Source organism: Excalfactoria chinensis, chromosome 2, assembly GCF_039878825.1.
Source record: "Excalfactoria chinensis isolate bCotChi1 chromosome 2, bCotChi1.hap2, whole genome shotgun sequence".
Classification (NCBI taxonomy): domain Eukaryota; kingdom Metazoa; phylum Chordata; class Aves; order Galliformes; family Phasianidae; genus Excalfactoria; species Excalfactoria chinensis.
The window spans coordinates 76644988-76657296 of record NC_092826.1 but is presented as its reverse complement, the minus strand read 5'-3'; positions in this window follow the sequence as shown (position 1 = coordinate 76657296).

Genomic DNA, 12309 nt, shown 5'->3' with positions numbered 1-12309 from the left:
ACAGTCCATCAGTTTAGCTGGTTCAGTTTCTCTGCTGCTGTAGAGAATAACTGGTGTGAATATGCATGGCAAACATGAATGTGCATTAATTAGTTGGGTCTTAAATTTGTGGAGCCTTGCCTAATCAACAGCTAATTATAGTGGTTTAATACCAATCATATCCAGAAAGTTGGCCAGTAAGCATTCATCAGTAGGATGGATGAATGCAGGAATGTGAGGAGGAGAATATTTGCGTGGAACAATAAAGTGGATCCTTTGCCGAGACCAAAAAATGGAGGCTCTCTTGTGCAATTCAAATACTTCCTTACAGACACATTTTTATGCCCAGATAACTTCAGAAGTAAACCTCTTGCTTAGCCTGCTAGACACCAGAAGACATCATATGAAGAACTTAACTACAAAGTTTAAGACTAATTAGCTCTTCAGTTACCTCAGTAGTGCTAATTCATTTAAATGGATTTGATGGAGTAGAGCTTGATCAGAGGGAGGCAGTCATTGACGGCGGCTGATGCGAGGAACAGACGCTGGAAGATTTGTTCCTTTCTTCCCTCCCATCCTGTTGGCTCTCTGAGAATTACTGTCTGCAATGATAGCAGCCTTCAGAAGAGGCTTGCTGCAGCAGCTAACTTACGATCCTGATTAATTTTCTGTAACTCAGTAAACTGTAAATAAATGGATTAAAGAGCCATTTGATCTTCAAGAAGAGGTTTAAAGTGGCTTTGATGACTGAGTACCTGGGGGAATACAATGGATTATCATGGATAATTGATTAAAGAAGAGAGGACATTAAATTGATGTATATGTGAATGCATATATAATCTACAGTTTGTACATGTGAGTCTGTATGTAAATGCAGACATAGGGATGAGAGGGTGCAGATTAACTGGACATGTTACTTTTTATTTATCTTTTATTCTATCTAGTTAGGAAAGGAGAGATGAGACACCGTGCTGTTAAACCATAATTGCATTTGGAGATACAGCAGCATGCTGCTAAACTCCAGGTGAAGTTCAAGCACCAGGTGAATCTTTATCAGACGTGCATCACTTATAAAACTGCCTGAATGTGAAGGACAGCCTTGTGACTGTAAGCATGTGTGAACTGAAGCATTGGGTGATAACTGAGAAGGTAAACAGATGGTGGAAATATGAATATACCTCCCCATAAGTATGAGCACTAGGGAGCATATTAGTTCTTGCTGTCTTCCCCAGTATGTGAGAGCATGGATACCAACAGCTCTTTTTCTGTGAGTGCATGCATAAAAAGAGAACAGTGAGGAGAGCTTAATGACACATGGGACAAATAGAAAGGGGATGAAAAGATCAAGGGGCTCCCCCCTCCAGATTTCTTTGTGGAAGAACCTAAAGTCTTGTCTCAGCTTTTAAAAGAGAGAATTTTAAAGTTGGACGTGTCCAGAAATGAAAATAATGCAAGGTAACCCCTGAGACGAGTTGTGTGACCTCTTCGGATTAAACAATTGGCTCTCCTACTCTGTAAACTGAATTTCAACCTAGGGTATATTAAGTTGACAGAGCTGTATAAACCTGCTAAAAATAAGAAGTGAAATGGAAACAATGATTCAGTCTTGACCTTAGACCTGTAAAGGCTAGATTATAGCAACTGAAGAAAATCTATATGTTGTTTGCTCTCATTTCCCCTTTTTCTCCTGGATGAAATGTGTTCAGTTTCAGATTCCTTTTTCTTTCCTTTCATTTTAGTGAAGACTTTGTGGAGTAGCGAATGGTGAATTTACCATGGGGAAAGGGAAGAGGGAGATGATGTTTGTACCTTGTGGCAGTTCCTCAGCTGCTCCTGTGAAGGTATTTTTAGTTTTGCCAGTTTTGCAGTTTAAATGATTACTTTAGAGATAATATAGGAGTGAAATGATATAAAGTAATTCATTCCTTGCTTTTGCTCCTCTCCCACATATATTCCCTGCCCAAGCGTAGTTGCTCTTTAAAATTAAGTGAAGAGAGAAGGATTTATTTTGCACCAGGGCTTTGGGAAATCTAGAAAGCAGCTGTTCATTTCCACTAGAGCAACAGAAATGGCACAGACTGTCCTCTGGGAACTGACATAGAGTATAGCACTGCATTATAAATACCATTTCCTAAATAAAGACGAGGCTCCCTGTGGCTGATGAATAGAGCCATGCTGGCTTAGAGAGGGGATTTAAAGAACAACATTTTCCTCGCTCTCTTTCAGGGCTGGGGGAAGAGTCTCACAGCATTACTTTTACTCCAGTAGTTGTGTGTGGTGTCTAACAGACATCTGTGGACTGGCCTTTGCGCTGGCTCTGATGTCACCACCTCCAACTGAGGTGAGCGTCATTGCATTGTGTTGCTGCTTTGTGAACCAGAGCCCAAACTTCCTCATGGTATGGAGGGATATAATAGGCCATGTTAAATGACTCTCAGCTTTGCTGTGTGCCTGTTTTGTCTTACTCGTCAGAATTAACTTTCCAGTCTCATTAGGACAGACAAATTTCTCTTGTATGTAGGAATGAATTCACTTTGTGCCAACGAAGTAAACTAAAAGAGCCGTGAAGTAATGGGATAAGTTTCCACTGAATGACTGCTGGAGGGCTCTTCTAGGAGGAGCAGCGGCCTGTTGCCCACATCCTTGGATGCTTTTTCTTCCCTTCACATCCTGTCTCTGCTTGAAGACATGTCCCTTCCTTTCTTTCATGTTCTCAAGCACCTTTTTGCCACCAGGCAGTCTCGGGAGGCATGAAAGTGAAGGCAATTTGCAGCTCCCTGTATTAACTGTGAAAAAGCCTTCTGCAAAATAGAGTTAAACGACATTCTGTTCTGTTAGGAAACAAACAAGCTGCAGTGATTGGTTTTCTTTTTTTTTTTTTTCTGGAATACCTCTTTGGTGAGCTTTTACTACTCTGAAGGTTTCTCAATCACCAGAATGGAAATTGCTAGCACTCAGTATGCTCAGCTGCATGAACATTTAGTTTATGAAGATCTGTAATTGCAGTAGCTAGTAATACCTTAGCCATCATTAGTACTAAACTGAAATGTAGGAACCTGCTGTCAACATGGCTTTCATGCTGTGCTGCTGCCCCAGAGGACCGGAGTTCGCCACGCATAGCAGCAAAACGAGCAGTAATGCAAATAATTCTGATTTGCCCTCTGCATAAGGAAAAGATGAACCTGGATTAGGTAAATAGGAGCTTTCACATAATGGAGCAGCGGTGAGTTGCTACTTCAAAGTAGAGATTGCTTTGGAAATGGAGAAAGACTTCTATATTCTCTTGATGCATCCGCTTGGTTAAAGCTTAAGTGAATTCCTGAAGTTCATTCCTTCTGTCTCATTTTTCAGTCAGTTGCCTGACTATCAAAGAGACAGAAAACTACCAGCTGTTATTGAAGTCAATAAAAGCAACCGTAATGTTTGCCTTTTAGTAATTGCTTCTGTGCAAGGGATTCTCCCCTGTGAATCTGTCCCTTCATTTTTGATTAGAAAAATGGCTATTCAGAGCAGTGCTGTACTATAAGAAGCAACCAACCAAATTAAATTTTTGTTTGAAAACTGACTCACAACACTGAGGAAACTGTAGTGTAAGTGAAGCAGTAGGAGGAACCAGCTGGAAAATGGGTGGCGGTTTTTACTCATGAAGAATTTAAATGATCTGTAAAAAGTTTGCCAAAACAGTCAGTAGAGAAACCTCAGCTTTTCACTGGAAAAGTGAAAATAATTCACTTCTTCCATTCTGTCATGGCACAGCAGTATTTATGAGGAGAATACAATTTCTGTAATGATAACATTGTAATAAGCGCTACAATTCTGTCTGAAAGGAAAGGAGGCTGGGAGAGGGGTCAAAGCAATTAAAATGAGAGATGAACATTAGAAAGAACTCTTATCAGTTCTCTCTCAGGTACTGATGTCACCCCTTCTCATGGCATACAGCTTCTCACTGGGTGCAGCTAGGCCTTCTGATTAATAGACAAGTTATTTTAGAGCATCAGCACCCTCTGTTCCTTTTGATTGCAGCTGTCAGAGTTGATGGGAAAGAGACTGGCTGTGTTACCGGATCCACTAAGGTCACTTCAGCTACATGAATTTTTCAGGTTACTCTACAGTCCACGTTCCCTACCTGAGTGTGCTGTATTTAATGCATTGTAGCTATTTCCCTTGGAAATTAAGTCAGAAATGATGATATAAGGTATGTTTAAAAAATGCTTATCTTTTACTTGTGGCTTTGTTTCTTCCCTTGAGTGTAGGCAAAGCAGTTCTTAACCAGAACAGCCTGGGTGGTACAGACCTTAACACGCAGCATAAGCTGCAAGTTGCCCCCAAGCAAATTAAGGACAAGGAATCCTGAATGTTGCATTTCCTTTCTTGCGTGTGTCCTGTCTCTTTGGAGCAAAAGGATTTCTGGTGTAACAATTACACTAAATGAAAATAAACAGCACTGGTGGATAACTTGCAAAGAGTTTAGCTCAGCTAAGCATTCCAATGTTATTTCTTATTAATTATTGAAAGCACCTTGGAATAGTGGAATACACAGAGGATATAACATGAACTAGAGAACACGCAGTATAACTGAGTCACTTCATTGTTCTTCTGCTCAATACATTTTGCTGGAGAAGGGCAAGAAAGGTAAGTAATCTTAGAGTTGTTCTGCCCTTAAGTCAGACATGTGTAGATGGGGTGACTTGCAGGAGCACACAGAGCACACTGTTAGGATAAGTTCTCACACCAGAAAGCCTGTGCTTTCTGGCCTCTGCTAATACCTGTCAGTTGGCATGGAGAAGCAGAGACTCACCCTGACCTTGATGGAGGTCTGGTGGTTGGTAACCGTGCGCATAGGAGGGGTGTTGAAACTAAATGATCACTGTGGTTCTTTTCAACCCAGGCCATTTTATGATCCCATGATTCTATGCTTTCTTGTATGCCTGGTTTTCCTGGCAGTGGTAGTGCTGTTGAAAATTTGCTTGAGGAAAATCTTAATCTAGAGTTTATATTTCCCCCAGTCTATTCCAGCACACAGCCCTGACTGTGGAAATTCATTCAGGATTAAGCTATGCCATCCTCTTGAGATGAACAGGATTCATACTGATGGCTTAAAGGGAAAAACCGTATATTGATTATTGGCATCAAACTCTCTGTCCCTGTGAGAATGTCTCCTCAGTTTTTCTTCTTGGAAAAGCAGTGTGAAAAATCAATAATGGTTTCATAGTAGAGTCAAAAAATATTTTCTCGGGTCTGTTTGTTTCATCTGGACTTTAAATTGCCTTATGACTAAATCAGGGCAGATAGAATTGTTATAATTAAAGTGATGAAGTCAGAGAGCGTAAGATGCAAATTACACATGCAACAGCATGCAAATGTGTTTGGAGTAAAATGAATTAGAAAGGTTTAAGAGAAGAGGCTGGAGGCCCAGTTTTCCAAGAGATATCTTAGTGCTGTTCCAGATGACTCCTAATTGTACTCTCCAGCTGCTTCTCCAGGAGGATGTAGATTTCCACTCTCATGTCCTATATGTTGGCCCCACGTAGATGGCTTGCAAACTTAAGAGCATCTGAAATGGCTCTTCATTCTTGTGTTCAGGCAGCTAAGTACTCTCTGAACAAATGAAATGAGTGGCTACTTAGAAGAGTGGTTGACTCTACTATAAACCCTTGATAGTTTTTGGACTTGAGTTTGAATACTGAAGCATGCATGTGCTGTATTTACATGCTGTCATTCTCTCTTTTTCTTTGCATAGCAAGATAATAAATTTAGTTATTTCAGAACTGTTCTGCTTCCTTTCTTCCAAAATTGTTCCGGTTCCTTTCAGTGAATAATAATTACTTTTTAAAGCAGTTTTCTGTGCACTGGAGGGCAATATTTGATGTTTGGAGAATCCAGACTTTTTCAGTAATTAGTCTGAGAGAAGGATCTTGTCATTTTTGTATCCCATAAAGCTGCCATCTCTCTGCTCTTCTTTTCTATGTAGGGTTCTATGTCATTCCAGCATCCGAATGTCTTTTGGTGCTGTGGTAAGCAGTGTGATTAGGATTTTGTGGACTCCAAATTCCTTTAGATTGAAAGCAGAGCTGGAGATTGCTTTTCCTTTGTTTTTCCAGCTACATTAGGGAGATGTGAGCAGACTTTATACTTGGTGCTTCCATCTGACTTTGCAAATATCGGTTATAAAAGTTTCTTTAGATTGGTTTACAGAACAGTGTGCTTCTTTGGAGCTCAAACAATTAAATGAATTCAGCAACTCTGAGGTTTTAATGCAATTTAACAAAATAATGATATCTTTGAGTGTTTGAAGGACTCCTACTTCCAGCTAGATGAGTTAATCTGATAATAACTATGTGCTCAGTTTGCTGGTAACCCAAAATTTACAGGTTTACATACAGAACTGTATTTTTTGCTGAGGAATCAATGTATTATGAGCTCTGATTGCTGCCGGCTACTCTCTGCTGCCATCAGTTGTGTGGCTGAAAGATGAATTTCTCCCTTTAAATTGTGAGCAGCTCTGTGGGAATCTTTTTAATATGTGTAAGACAGACCGTGCATAGCAATAGAAAATGCCGTGATACCACAATGCAAACAGTATGGAGCAGGAAAAAAATGTTCTTCACACTGCTTTGTTTGTTTCAACTAACTCTTGAGCCGCATCAAAAACGATCTCCAACAATAATTTTGAATTCTTGAAAACCTCTCTACTGTGTTAAACTGGAGCAGTGGGAGGATGAATCAGTGAGAGAATGAAGGAAATATGGCCCTGGGCATTACGTGATGCAGTACTTTGTGCAAAGTAGGCCTTTGAGATTTGTCATAATTTATTGACTATTTGGGAGGAAGAAAGAGGTTTTGTAATGACTGTTTGCACCAATAAATTGTCTTGTAGATGCTCTTACCAGGGCACGTTACAGAACAGGAAGGCAGATTGGAAACTCTCACTTAACAAGTTGCCATGTTAAGGTTTCAATTTCACACTTTTACTGAGCCTCCCCATGGTCAGATCTTCAATGAAGCAGCCCCAGTGTGCTGACTGTGGTTCACTGCCACACCATACCTCCTGCTGGGCCCACAGCTGCCCCTGCTGTGATTGTTGCTTGGCAGAACTTCTGAGACATGAGCACAACTCTTCTCAGAGGTGCTCTGCTGCCCCACATGGCTTTGATATCAGATGCATGCACCTTGCTGGTAGGATCCTGGTAAACTTCTAGCAGTTTTGCTTTGGGTGTTTGTGCGCTGTGAGCTGCCCTAGATAGATGCTTTTCAATACTCTCAGCTTCTTATTCCATTTGCCTGCAGGTTCTGATTGCCTCCTGGCATGCTGCTCAGTCTTCGAGCAGAAGTAGAAGAAAAGAGAAGACACTACAACATCCAGGCTTTGTACTCTTTCTGCCCACATATTATTCTCTGTGCCTAAGTGGAGCTCTGTTGTATTCCCTCTACACGAGAGCTCCTTCTGTAATGCGGATCACTTTAATTATTCACCATTCTCTGAACATAAACTATGAATGTTGTCCCTTTTCTTCCTCCTGCCTTGTGAATCCCAATTAAAAAGTGTGGGAGGGTCATGATGAAGGTGTACAGAATACAAGATGTTGCATTATAAAGGTTTTACTGACACTCGTTTGGCATGACCTACATAAGTCACTGGTCACGTCATGCTCTAGAAAATTAGAAGGAATTAATTCATAAATGAAATTAATGGAGAAAAATGACCATGAATTTTAATAGAAGTATAACATTAAAAGAAATGGAACTCATTAAGCTTTGAAATATGAGCAGCCTCTTCATCCGCTAGACTCCACCACTATGATTATAACTGATGGGGATTCAGGAGCATTAAATTGGCTGCATGAGGGCTTTATAATTGGCCCATGAATAGAGTAAGAGTAAGGAGAAAGAAGAGATGTGGTTGTAGGGGAATAGCAAAAAATATATATACATGGGAGTGAGAGAAAAACCTATTGAGCTTATACCATGCCTCTTCTCCAGTTTAGAGTGAGTTGCAGCATTCATTATCTGCACTACCTGAGAGTTCGGTTTCACTAGTAAGAGCTCCAGAAGACATTTTTCTACCTCTTACATCCTTCCTTGTGTGCATTCCCCAGTTAAAAGGATTCCCCTGTGCTGAGCTGCTTGCTCTCTCTCCTGCCCGATGGGCAGCAATCTCTGTATAACCTGTTGCTTCTTTCTGCTACAAAGGCTTTGCATCACTCAGTCTGTATAAGCTGCATTTTAGTCAGTTTCTTCAACGCGATGTCTAAAGTTTGCCTTCGCTTTGCTTGTATGTCTGATTGGTGCCTAGTTCTGGTTCACTTAGTGTGCACTTATACATCTTATTTTCACTTGAACTTTTACCCGCCATGGGCTGAGAGCCAAGCTATATTGCCAGCTCTCATTTAATTACCAGTGCCATTATTGTTTTCATTTGTGGTGCCTGAGTAAGCAGGGGAACAGCAGACTAAGTTACATTTGCAAAGAGATCATGACTCAATTTGTGCTTGTGAGTAAAAGAGAAAAAAGGCATAATTAAGGACATGACAGTAACAGCATTGTATGCTTGCCTAAATGCTGAGGAACCTGCTCAAAACAGCAGCCCTATGAAAGAACAGAGGGCTAAAAAAAGTGTAAGTAAAGCCTTGAAGGCAACCAGAAACTTGTGTGAGAGACTTCAAACAGAGGAATTAGAGGAGCTTGTTAGAGCAGGGCAGAAAATCTTGGCTCCAGTTTTGCAAAATCAATGAGCACAAATGCCCTGGTTTTGGAAGGTTTGCTGTGTGGCTCGTTTAATTTTGGTTGTGAAAGCAAAAATAAAAAGCACCAAACGCTCAAAGTCATCCCTGTCCGTTACAATTAGAAAGGCTCTAAAGTGTAAAGATTTTGCTCATATGCTTAGCTGTTTCTCACTGGGAAAACTGTTTTTATATTCAGCTATTCTTCTGATTTCTCCAGTAACTTATTATTAGTTATACTAATTCACATTATTTTTCACTACTTGCATCAAAAATCAATGAAATACAAACTCAAGGACAAAATGGATCACTATATGAGATTTGCCTCTTCAACTTTCTGGACAGGTTGTGTGTTTTGTTATTCCTCAAACATGCTTTAATAACACGGTGCTGCGTTGTTGGGATATTTGTCCTTGGCTGAAAACTACCCTGAGGAACATATCGTGCGTGCTGTTTATTATCTCAGTGAAATCTTTCTGAATGACATGGTAGTTAAAAGATTTTTGAAGCTATTATAGGGAAGAAATTGCTGCAGACGGTAGCACGGATAGTCCACAAAAGGTTCTCTACCTTTTGAAAATGTAAGCAATAAAGTTTTGCCCTTGAAATCAGTGTGCTGATTTCAATGGGAGCAAGGGCATCATGGGATCCCATCAGGACATCGACTACTGTGTTTTCCAGAGCCTTTCAGAGACCCAAGGGAAGTGCTTGCCTGGCTGAGTTTACAATGTTTTGATATGCTCGATGGCAATGGCATCCATAAAGAAAACAAACAGAGCAGGAGATTTTCTCCAGTTTTTCTCCTGATGGTACTTCTCACTGCCTGAGCTTGGACACAAAGAATTCCGCAAGCGAGTATTTATTTAGCTTTTGCTATTTTGCCTGTTTTCAGATATATGGTCTTGTTACTATGTTTTCAGGAGAAATCAAGAAAACAAGAGCAGAGCAGTGGGTTCTGCTGGCCAGGCTTGATGCATAACTATATCTTCTCTGGGACTGTGGTACAGGTCATACAGCAGCTGTCAGGTCTCCTTTCCTCTCCATCCCCTGAGTTTAGTGCTATGTTTGCTTCCAGCTCCCCGTTGTCCACCACCATGTCACTGGATCCCACCAGTCCTTGGGGCTGCTGTCATGGTTTTATGACAGCAGCAGAGGTGGAACCATGGACTCCATGTCCCTCTGATCTCCTGTGGATCACAAACCTACAAAACTTGTCAGAACATGGTGTACAAACCAAAGAAATGATGCCTCAAAAAAATGTAGGCCTTCCTTTCCACTAAAGAGGCTGCTCTGGCTTATCCACTACCTCCAGACTAAGTGGAAACAAGCCCTGGCTGTGACCTGTACCTTCCCATACAATGTCATGATCTTCTACATTTGCCAGCTTACTTGCTTATCAGGGTAGTCTTTCTCTTTATGCAGTACAGCCTCTCGCATTTTGTACAGGCTACTCACTGGGAAAATAGGACATCCTGCATGAAGAGAATCCAACCATTCCTAAACCTGTGTGCTTTTGGCTCATTTCTTTGTGGCATTGTTTCAGCTTTTCTTTCTCTCTGTCTTTCCTTCTCTTTCTCTCTCTCTTTCTCTCTCTCTCTTTCCTTCTCTCTCTCTTTTTCTATCTCTCTCTTTCTTTCTCTTCCTTCCTTCCTGCCTCTCTCTCTCGTGTTGCCAGCTCATACTCCTCTCTGGCCTTTGGTAGAAGTGAATTATTAAAACTTGAGAGCAAAGGAGATGTATCATCATCCCAGAGTCATAGCATGCTAGATGGAGGGTTCTGTGAGAGACATTTGCTGGTGAACATGCAGATACTGAGACAGAAAGCACTACATGCCTTCTGCCTTGGTGGGGCAGGGCCCTGCCAGGCATGAGGCTGGCTGCCATGATAGCTTGTTGTGTCCATTTGCACTGGGCTGCAGATGGGAGAGCTAGAGCATAATAACGAGGTCAACTTGCTATTGTTACCATTGCAAGGTGTAGTGCTGAGGGTGTGTTTGTGACCAGCAAGGGTTCATGGGGCACAGGGAGAGGTCTTAATGTATGGTTAATTAGTTGTCATGTGGGCTGACATTGCCTATCCATTAAATCTTCTGTTGATGGACTTGCAACACATATTACTCATCTGCAAAATGGTTATATCAGCTATAAATCACTTAAGATAGATTATGATTCATGTATGAACCTATTCTTTAATGTGGGACTGATCTTCATCTTCATGCCCTGTATTCTGAAACTATACATATGATAACAGATCCTCACAAGAGCATGTCCACCACAGTGGACTACTGAATAGAAATGGTCCCATGTGTTTTGTGGTGGCCACTTGTTTTCCTCTCCAAGTTTTGGTGCTTATTTTTGTGGTAGTTATCTCTAAGAGAGGCATCACCTGCTGAACACCACAGTTATGGAGTGAACACAGGGGAGGGATTGCCTTGAGCAAGAAGTGCTGCAAGTTTAGCTGCCCTCCACTTGTTTCCTTCTGTTTCCAGTATCATCTACCCAACATCTGGAACCTTGTTATGAGTGGCATTAAAAATATCAGTGAAATAATTATTTTTGTTGTTGAGTGACTTTTAGCTTCATTATTGAGCAGTTATCTGGTAAAAAGCTTCTGGAGCTGTTCAAATCAGGAAGCACAGATAGATAGAAGGATTGGGGAGCATTCCTTCAATGGCCAAGGGAGGGCCATGGAGTTCCTCCACTGTGTGACCCTGCAGTATCCTCACTTACATTGCAAACCACGGCTTGCTCTTCATCCTCAGACCTTTGCTTGGACAACTGTAGGACCATCCTTCATTTTCTGCCTCTTGTCTTCAGCTAGAAGGATGTGAAGTGGGACAAATGCTTTTCTACTGTTGTTATTCTTTCCTCACATCCTGAATGTGTTCTTTGCATGGGTAAACTGAACATCCTCACAGATTAATAACTACATCTTCTCTCCTCTGTGTGATTCCCAGACCTTTTAAATAGTGTTTTCAATCCACTGTGCCCCAAACCTCATGATGAGGCAGCAGCTTTCCTGCTGCTTCTTGCTCTTCCTGGAGCATGGGGCCCAGCACTGCCTTCTCTGAAGCCCTGACATGCTGCACCCTCCTTTTCCATGTGAGCTATTTCTGTGTCCTCTCACACACTTCATCTGTGCACCCCTGTGCCTTGACTGTCACCTCCCTGCATGTGACCCATTGCATGGGTCCTACATGGCAGTATTCAGTGGCAGAGTTACATGCAGTAGCTGCCTCTGTGTGGTTTCAATTTGTGGTCAGATTCATTTTGACCCCCCTCTGATGTCAGTACTTCTAGACGAATCCCACCCACTCCAGCACAGGTCTTGGGACTTCATTAATCATAACCTTTAACAAGTCTGTGAGTTGTTAAATGAGCAGACTCATTGTTTACTGTGAACTCTGCCTTGCCCGTCCCCTGAATGACATGATCCTCTTAACAGCATCACTTGAAGCAGCTCTGAGGGAAATCCTGAGGACAGTTAAAACAAATGAGACTCAAAGGCAGGCACTTCCAGCCACAAAGTCTTTGTTTATAAACTCAATGCATCCAAACAACTAGAAAATGTCACCAGGCTCTGCAAACGCTTCCTGATTGCTTGCTGCAG